This window comes from Aedes aegypti, chromosome 3, assembly GCF_002204515.2.
Source record: "Aedes aegypti strain LVP_AGWG chromosome 3, AaegL5.0 Primary Assembly, whole genome shotgun sequence".
NCBI lineage: Eukaryota > Metazoa > Arthropoda > Insecta > Diptera > Culicidae > Aedes > Aedes aegypti.
In genome coordinates, this window is record NC_035109.1 from 68811820 (window position 1) to 68821816 (window position 9997).

The following is a 9997-nucleotide window of genomic DNA, read 5'->3' on the forward strand; positions in this document are numbered from 1 at the left end:
TGAGACCGTTACAATCGAAATGGGTTTTCTGCACTAAACAAGACGAAAACGGCGTTGTCATCAGACACAAGGCAAGACTTGTAATCAAGGGTTACCTGCAGAAACCTGGATTGGACTATCAAGAGACGTATGCTCCAGTGGCAAAACTCACGACGATACGGACAGTATTGGCAGTTGGCGTTCAAAAAGGGTATTACTTCCACCAGATGGATGTGAAAACAGCCTTTCTGCATGGCGAATTACGCGAGCAGATTTACATGGCGATTCCAGACGGAGTGAAGGCGAACCATGGTGAAGTGTGTCAACTGAAGAAGTCCCTTTATGGCCTTAAGCAGTCGCCAAGATGTTGGAACGAGAAATTCAACAATGTCATTTTGAAGCTCGGATTCAAGAGGTCTAGACATGATTATTGTCTTTATGTGCGACTTGGAAAAACAGCCGGTGAAACCATATTCTTGGTACTTTACGTGGATGACCTACTTATAGCTGGAGCCCATTTGAGCGAAATTCAGGCCCTGAAACTGCAGCTGTCCCGTGTGTTCAATATGACCGACTGTGGAGTAGTGAAGCACTTTCTTGGGGTCAAGATCCAATACGATCAGCAAAACGGAAGAATGGAATTATCGCAGAAAGCAAATATAGCGAAGATGCTTGAAAAATTCGGTATGGCTGAATGCAATTCATCACGTAGTCCTATGGAGAAAGGTCTACAACTAAATAAAACCCAAGGTGAGCGAACCCAAGAGCCATATCGAGAGCTTCTAGGAAGTCTGATGTACACGATGATGTCGACAAGGCCGGATATCTGCTTCTCTGTTGGGTACCTTGGCAGATTTCAACAACAACCAAATCAACAGCACTGGATGGCACTCAAACGTGTCGTACGTTATTTAAAAGGAACTCAACATATAGTGATGGAAATCAAACGGTACGACCACGCGAAGCCGCTTATTGGTTTTGCTGATGCGGACTGGGCTGGTGACCGAGAAGATCGCAAGTCAGTGAGCGGATACATTTTTCAAGTCTATGGAAACACCATATCGTGGTCTAGCAAGAAACAAACAAGTGTTGCAATGTCATCGAGCGAAGCCGAATACGTTGCCTTGAGTTGTGCTGCTGCCGAAGCTATATGGTTGACAGGTATTCTGGAGGATTTAGGAGTGAAGCAAATCGAACCGGTTACGATGTTCGAAGATAATCACGGATCCATCGGTATGGCGAAAAATTTGGAGTCCAAACGAGCTAAACTTATAGACAACCGATATCATTTTGTCCGTGATCACGTTGCCGAAGGGAAGCTTGACGTACGACCAATAGGAACAAAGGATCAATTGGCTGACATATGTACGAAGGCACTAGATGGTGATTGTTTTGCTACTCTCCGGAAGAATCTAGGGTTACACGATCGAGAGGGGGTGTAATCGAAGTTACCATTTGTGGCGATCGTTCAACAACTGTGATCAAAGTTACCTTTGAAGATCTGAGCTGCCAATCTTCATCGACCTGATTTGTTATTCCTAATCAAGCCCTCATCAAGAGCAGACGTATTTTATTACAACTCTACAATAAACTGTTATTTGTTCATCAAGCTCTATTTACTACTTCCTTCCCACTTTTGAGATCCGAAAAAGACCAAATCTCTTCAAGTGTTAAAAAAATCACCTTTTTGATGACTTTTGATATGACAACATAATTCGATTCAATCTTTTATCATCTCATTCTGTAGGCGTGCCGGCCATTCAAAGTTCTACAAGGAATTTAGATTTTAAGACGACGTTTAGTTCATGGTTTTGGTTGATTGAAATTGAAAAGTGTTGCAATAAGTCACCCCGTTTGACGGTAACACATTTCATATTAAAAAGATACTTTTAGATTTAGGACAGAATTAAAAGGTACAAGGTACTTCAATCTACTTTTTAGTTTCTCTATTGAGATTCTGCTCAGAGGATTCGAATACATTAAACATAGATACTTTTAGATGTTTTTTGAAAAAAAGCATTGTTCTGAAAAATTAGATCACATCGATATTTAATCGTGCATTTTAAACCAAATCATGTCGCATATGAAAATTTATCTTTTATTTGTCTCTGTAGATTCGATAATCAAGAAAAATCATAAATCATAGTTTAAAGTTAACTCGATATTAATAAAATCTTAATTGGGTACAACTTGAAAACATTTCTGAAAGCGACATTGAAGTCATCGATCTGATATTTATTTATTTGTTCATATCTCATAACTGATCGATGTCTTAATGAGTATTTAGATGGGGAAAAGCCCTTTTGCATGAAATGTAGTCCAATTAATAGGGCGTAAAAACTCCATATCATTTCAAAAACAAAATACAATTGATTGAATACAGAAAGTAATACAAGAAAAATAAAATACAATTCGACATTTCTACACACTAAATACTTATACAAAGATATGAAGTAAATAATCATTTGTCAAGTTTATATGCAACAGTATTCGTCACTCTGTGTATTGAAGAAAGATGCCCGAGAACAAAAAAAAGGAAAACTCAAGAAGCATCATTTAAAACTTTTAACTTTCTTTTTTTTTTTTTTTTGGACTAGGACTCACCTAATTGCGACACAATTTTGCTCCCACAGATTCTGGCTGTAGAGAAAAACGTCTAAGTCTGCTTTTGAACACTGTAGCCGAGATGGAATGATCGAATAGATGATAGACTTCGTTCAATTCACGACACAAAGCAGTGATGGGTTTGTTAATTCCGTAATCCGGTCTACATAAATCCAACTAGAGACACATTATTTGATTTTTGAGACATACGGAAATGTTAATTTTGTTCCGCCGTATATAGTTGATGACGATTTCGGTACGCCTTAGACGATTAAATTCCCAGTCATGATCATTGTTTGCTTATTTTATTGGTTTTCTTGCTTTCTGTAGCTTGGAGAAATCATCCCTAAATGCTTAGAAACGAAAGTCTGACTAAACTCAGCTAGAGAATGCGCGTATTTTCATCATTAAAACAGACGACAATCCAATATATACGACGTAAACTTTATGGTAGGTAGCTATCGAAGAATTCCTTAACAAACATTACTGCTGGATTCGCACGTCAGCCCTAGTGGTAGCCGTATGGTTTGCAATATAACTCAACAAACCATCTCCTACGTATCCCCTGTCATTCACGGTTTTGTAAATACATCAGCCGAATCTTCATCTATTTCGCGACTGCATTATGTTTCTCCTTACATTACACCATGAGAAGACCTATTTGTTCAGCAGTCGTTCCATACACTTACACGCCATTCAAAACACATACACACTTGCGCGAGCAAAAATTTCGTCCTGGGTTATCTAAATTAATCCGGTGCATCAATGAGACTTGATCAATGCGGCTCTGTAACAACGCTTTACCAATTAAATATAAATATACCATATATAATATAGTAACCAACAAATATACAAATATTGCATGGCGCTGACTCGGGTGCTTGCTTCTATTCTGTCGACTCGAAATATTTGTATGTGGATTGCAAATTAGTGTTGAACGTCACGAAAGTACAGAAAAGTCCTATAATGATTTCCGTAGCTTATTGTTTTCAATAATCCAATGGTTCTGAGAATAATGTTACAAGCTGCACCGAGCACTAGTTGCTCTTAGCTTTTCTCCTACACTAGTGACTTATATTTACATATTACGTTACGTCCGTTTGTTGTTGTGATGCTGAATGTTTTGAGTGTTACAACGGATATTCTGGGTACAATGTAACATCGATGAGGGTACATTAATGGATAGTTGGATAACGAAATGTTGACGATTTCAAAGAAATTCAAACGAGACGAAAGCGAAGGTGGGTTTGGTTGCATTTCCCAACTGCAGGATTTTTTTAGATGAAATAACAAATGGAACTTTTGAGGTAACAAATTCGGCCCCTCCAAAAACGCTATCTTGTTCATTGTAGTGCTGCTTCTACCTTTCGATCACTCCACATGCATGCGCCTGAAAACCTCTACTTTTATCACGACACAATTTAGTTCGCCGGAAAGATTTTGCGAGAGCCGTTGAGATTCTTGTAGATGCCCATTACATAATTGCACCAGGTCTTTAAACAATATTCGACGTCACCTTCTACAAAAATGTGTGGCCTTTGTGCATTATACAGTGCAAGTTTTTTTTTGGCTCGATGACCAAGCACATTTGTGTGCTTAATTTAAGCTTGCTGAATTTAAGCTGTTTTCATAACACAGATATTTTGGAACAGACTGCAGGAATTATTCATAAATGAAATGGTTTTGTCTAGAGGTTTCTATAGTGACAACTCCTTAGATACATCTCTAGACAAAATTACTAATACTGGAGACAATCCCTGTACAAATATCAGCATTGGACAGCTGAAGGATTCTCAGGAGCAGAAATCACTGAACAAATTTCTGTACGAACCGCTGCGTGAACGGCGGGAGGAATCTCTAGAGAAATTTGTGGAGCGAACTTCGAACGAATCGCTAAATGTATCCCTGTAGTTCTTTCTCGAGGAACTGATGAAGGAATTCTTGAAGTACTCGTGGAGAACAGGCCAGAACATCCACAAATTCAGAATATCTTCCAGAAATTCCCGTGGAAATCTCTGCAGTAGCGCCTGGAAGTTTCCTTGCATGAAAACCTGGAGGAATATTTCAAACATCTTCATGAGGAAAAATGATAGAACCATTGCAGAATTCGTTCTCAATTGATTTCGAAGCACAATCAAAGCAAGCGAAGAAAAACATCGTACCTGTATCAGTCCATGATCGGCAATGTTTCACAAGTTGGAACAAGCTTGATAAACAGCAGCAGCGAAGGAGAGCCCCAAAGAGAAAGCGATGATAAAACCCATTTTTCTCGCTTTTTACCATTGGGGGTAGATGTTCTACTTTACTGGCATGATAGACAATCCCCGAACATGGAGCAATAATGCCCCTAGGCTTGTTGAGATAGGTTTTAATATGCACTGTTATCTCCCCGATATAATCAGAGCTGTATCAGTAGACGATAAATAGACTCTCATGATGTGCAGTGGATCATGATTGTAACAGAGAGCGATTAGTGAGAGATACTCTCAATCTTAATCTCAGAATCAGGCGTTGCAGAATTCGCTCTCATTTGAGAAATCAAAGCAAGCAAGCAAAGAAAAACATCCCATCTGTTGCGGTCCACGATCGTCATTGTATCGCAAGGTGTAACAAGTCTGATAAATGGAAGCAGCGAGCGAGAGCCCCAACGAGAGAGCGATGATAAAATCCATTTTCTCGCTTGTTTGCCGTTGGGGATAGGTGTTTTTCTTTACTGGCACGATAAACAATCCACAAACTTCCAATAACAACAGTGTCCCCCAGGCTTGGAGCATGTTTAGAGGGGTTTTATCATGCACTACCGTGTACGCACCTAACTTTGCGCAGCTCCAAACTTTGCGCATTTTTAAGAAGTACGAAAAAATGATAATTAATCATTGATTTTTTTAACAATTTAGTTTCAGCAACATGTTTGTTTATGTAAAATAAGTATTTGACATACATTTGTTTACTAATGTCGTTTTCGATTATTCCCGACGGTGCACCGCGCGAGTGTTATAATTGACACCGGAAAATAAAACGGTTTCGGTGCAATGTTTTGATAGCGTATGATGGTGTTTGTGATGAAGTCAATCAAAACAAAATGTCAACATGTTCAAGACCAGGACGTTAGGCAACGATTTGTCGTTTCGATTGTGTTGTTCACACATAGGGTAAACAGGTATAATACGCCCTCCCTAACGAAAAACTGCTCTATCGCAGCGGCAAATGCATTACTTCTATAGTGTTTGGTGTTAAAGTGTTATTTACTCAGTTGATCATGCTCTGCATGCAACTTTCTGTTGCCAGGTAGCTTCTAAAAAGAGTACAAGACGTTTTCTGTAAACGGTCCAAATCTTGACGTTTCAAAACAAACCGGGCAATATGCCCCTCCCGTAGAAAAATGTACGCAGCGTTGTAGAAATGTTTCCAAGGAGAATTCCACCACTTGCTAGGCTTAAAAGGGTCCATTAGCAGTCGTCTTCCGGTAAAAGTTTTTGTTCTAAGTACAATAGTATAGGATGGGCTTCATTTACAACGAGGCTTGCTTATCGGACCCAAAATTTTACGCCAAAAAGCTAATTTTCGATATTTTTGGTATTTCTATTGTTTTTTTATACTTCTCAAAGATCTTATATGCACAACATCATTTTTTCACGGATATTTAAGATGTGTAATCATATTTACGTGTAAAGGAAGCCTAAATCCCTTGAAAATGAAGTGGGGCGTATTGCCCGGTTGGGACGCATTATACCGATTTACCCTATGGCCCTCTGTTAAAAACAAATTTTCAACTTCTATTCATTTCTTTCGTCGCTCGCTTGCGATTCTATCCATCTTGTCATTTCATTACTTTCGTTACTCCCTTTCACTCTGAGTACAGTATTGCATTCACCGAGAAAAGCCAATAAATTTTCATAATATTAAAATTTCATTTTTCAAACAGATAGAACAGCTGTTGCTGTTATTCACGATTGTCTGTTTGGGATTCGAAAATATCAGACTCGTTTGTGTTTTGTATAGTTTGTTAACGGTGTTTACAACACTGGCTGAGAACATTACTATGCCGTGGACGAAAATAAATGTTCGGTATATGAAAATAAATTCATTTTTCCTGGGAATTCATACCATAATACATGTTTCGTAATTCAATAAAACATGTTTAAAATTCAGAATTTTCTTATTTCAATACTGTAAAGACTTATTTGACTTCATCGATCCTCTCTCTCTGAGTAATAACTTCGCCAAAACTTATACTTCCGCAATGTTTCTATCTCACGATGCAACAGGTGAATCAGTTGTTTTGTAATAATACGAAAAGAGCAACGCAAATCGATCATTGCATTAGAACCCTAATGAAAAATCAATGTGGATTTTTGTAAATCGACTTTTTTTTTAATATAGTATAGAGATTTTTCGATCCGAGTTTAAAAAATGGGATCTTACAGCTCCAGCCGCTGCTGAATCTATTTTGTTGGCACCCATGTTTTTCGTTGTTGCCTATGGGCAAATTTCGGAAAATTTGACTTATGTCGTTTTTCTTTATTTGCACCGCCTGCACCGTTTTCCCACCGGTGTAGCAAAAGTTGCACCCAAACCGTTCTTTTATTCCGCAGGTAGCACACCGTTTTTACACTCGATTGCCACCGGTGCAGAAAATCCTACACCCTGATCGAGCTGGGTGTAGCAGGTAATGCACTCTTTTTACCAATACATGTATGGATCTTAACTGTCAGTGGTGTTCTTGTTTTGGTCGTTTTGGTAGATTTTGTTGTTTTCGGTAACGAACAAGCAAGATCTTCATTTGCGCTCATTTTCGACTACGCAGATAAAATGCAGAGTTTATGAATGGAGAGTTGCGCGAAGAGTGATACCAAATCTACCTATCGAACTGTCAAACCGTCTACCTATCGAGCAGACCAGCAAAACAGATAGGGGCTGTTTTCGAAGACGAAGAAGAACAACCATTCAAAGAAGTCTCTTCGCGCAACTCTCCATTCATAGACTCTGATAAAATGGATTTATTTCGGAATTGAATATTCTTAGTATTTATTAATGCTACAATAAATACAGGTTTTATAAGAATAAGATATACTGAGTATGTTTCATCAGTAGAAGCTTTTACGGCTTATATTAAAAAAGGAAGGCTTCTCTCAGGTGTTTGAATTGCATGTATACCAGTACTACAGTAATACATTAAAAACACTTTAGTTCGGTCAAATTTTCCGAAACTTGCTCATGGATGCCAACAAAATAGAATAAGCAGCGGCTGGAGCTGTATGTTCCCGTATCTTAAGCACGGAATTCAAAATTTCTGGTTCTATGTTTTTCAAAAATATTGACGAGTAATCGACATTGATTTTCCAATAGAATTAAATTCTAATGATGATTGATTTCCGTTGCTCTCTTCGCCTTATTACAAAAAAAAATCAGCTTTTGCATCGTGAGCTAGAAACATTGCGGGAGTATGAGTTTTGGCGATGTTATTAGCCAGAGAGAGGATCGATGAAATTAAATAAGTCCTTACACTATTGAAATATGAAAATTCAGATTTTTTTAGCATATATTCATGGTATCAATTCTCAGGAAAAATAATTTAATGTTCATATGCCAAACATTTATTTAAACATTTTACATTCAGCCAGTGTTGTAAACACCATTAACAAACTATCCAAAACCCGAACGAATCTAATGTTTCCGAATCCCTTACAGCAAATCATGAATAACAGAAACAGCTGTTCTATCTGTTTGAAGAATGACATTTTGTTTTGATTGACGCCTTCACTAATACTATCATACGCTGTCAAAATATTGCACCGAAACCGTTCTATTTTCCGGTGTCAATTGTTACACTCGCACGGTGCACCGTCGGGAATAATCGAAAACGACATTAAATAAAATGTGTTTAATGTAGTACTTACTGGTATACATGTAATCCAAGGTTTCATTCACAAATTTCATAACGCCGAAAATGGTCATTTTTGACACCCACACACTTCCTCGTAATACTTTTTGTATGGATGTATCACAAATTTTGTATGAGCTGTAACACCATGAGGACACCCACCCACCCTTTTCAGCGTTATGAAATTTGTGAATATTCCCCAAATATCTGAAAGAAGAATTCAATTTTCTGACATAAGCCGCTAAAGTTCATACTGATAAGACAAACTCATACATATTAGTATCACTTATTATACATATATAATCTATACTCATTGCAGTTTTTGTATCATTTATAAATGCTTATAATAAATCATATTTTACTGAATAAAAATATTCAATTCTGAAATAAATCCATTTTATCCACGCAGTCGAAAATGAGCACAAATGAAGCATCTTGTTTGTTCGTTACCTAAAACAACCAAAACAAGGATGCCACTGATAGCTAAGAACTACATATGTATTGGTAAAAAGAGTGCATTACCTGCTACACCCATCTCGATCAGGGTGTAGGATTTTCTGCACCGGTGGCGATCGAGTGTAAAAACGGTGTGCTACCTGCAGAATAAAAGAACGGTTTGGGTGCAACTTTTGCTACACCGGTGGGAAAACGGTGCAGGCGGTGTAAATAAAAAAAAACGACATAAGAAACCCTCGTTAATGTTAGTAAATAAACAAAAAACCTTATCGTCATACGCATAAACGTCAACTTTTACACCGTCTTAGAACAAGCGCTAAGGAGTGGCTCTGCAAAAAATCAACATTTTTATGAACAAAACTGTGTTGTGAAAAGTATATTTGCGGTGTATTTGCAAGGAAGGTAATATTCTAGTAATTCCATTTATTTTCCATATAATATGTTGAATTTTGATTTAAAAAAAGCGATGCGCAATGTTAGGACCCATTTTTTACACAAGGGTCTTAATTTTTGCGCACTTCTAGCAATTCGGAAGGGCACGTAAATACATGTACGTCCTTGCAAATGACAAAATCTGCCGATCTTCCAGGAATGGTCACTCAATCCATAAAAAAGCGGCTACATGTAATATTCTTGAAAGTACCTTTTGTATGAAGCTGAAGGCAAGGTGTGCATTGAAAAATCTCGGAAAATCCACTGTATTAACACAGGAGACTATAACTGTAAACTTGGATAATTGATAGCGCAAAGGTTGGCTTTCCAGTCGAAGGACAATAATTCAAGCTCCAGTTGTCTGAAAAAAAGCGTTCAATTATGGAATATCCACACTGGCGGCAAATAGATAAAAAAAAAATTAATCGCGAGAGATCAACGATACATCACTCAGTTTAGGAATTAAAAAAAAAAAACAAGAGAATAAGTTATATAAAGCAACGTATAACATGCCTATTAGCTGCGGCTGTAAACTATATTGTAATCTTGTAAATATATGTATTATAAAAAATAAGAACAGAGTAAATCACTATTCGTGGGTATTCTATGTTTGAGGTGATTGAATAAATTAGATTGAAATTC

The 9997-nt window shown here is 37.6% G+C and overlaps 1 long non-coding RNA gene across 1 annotated transcript; it reads left to right on the forward strand.

Moving 5' to 3' along the window:
* The first annotated feature begins 6429 nt into the window (after positions 1-6429).
* On the forward strand, positions 6430-8433 carry LOC110679442. The gene is made up of 2 exons (XR_002502488.1): positions 6430-7252; positions 8275-8433. It is a non-coding gene; the product is annotated as an uncharacterized LOC110679442 (long non-coding RNA).
* The last annotated feature ends 1564 nt before the right edge of the window (positions 8434-9997 follow it).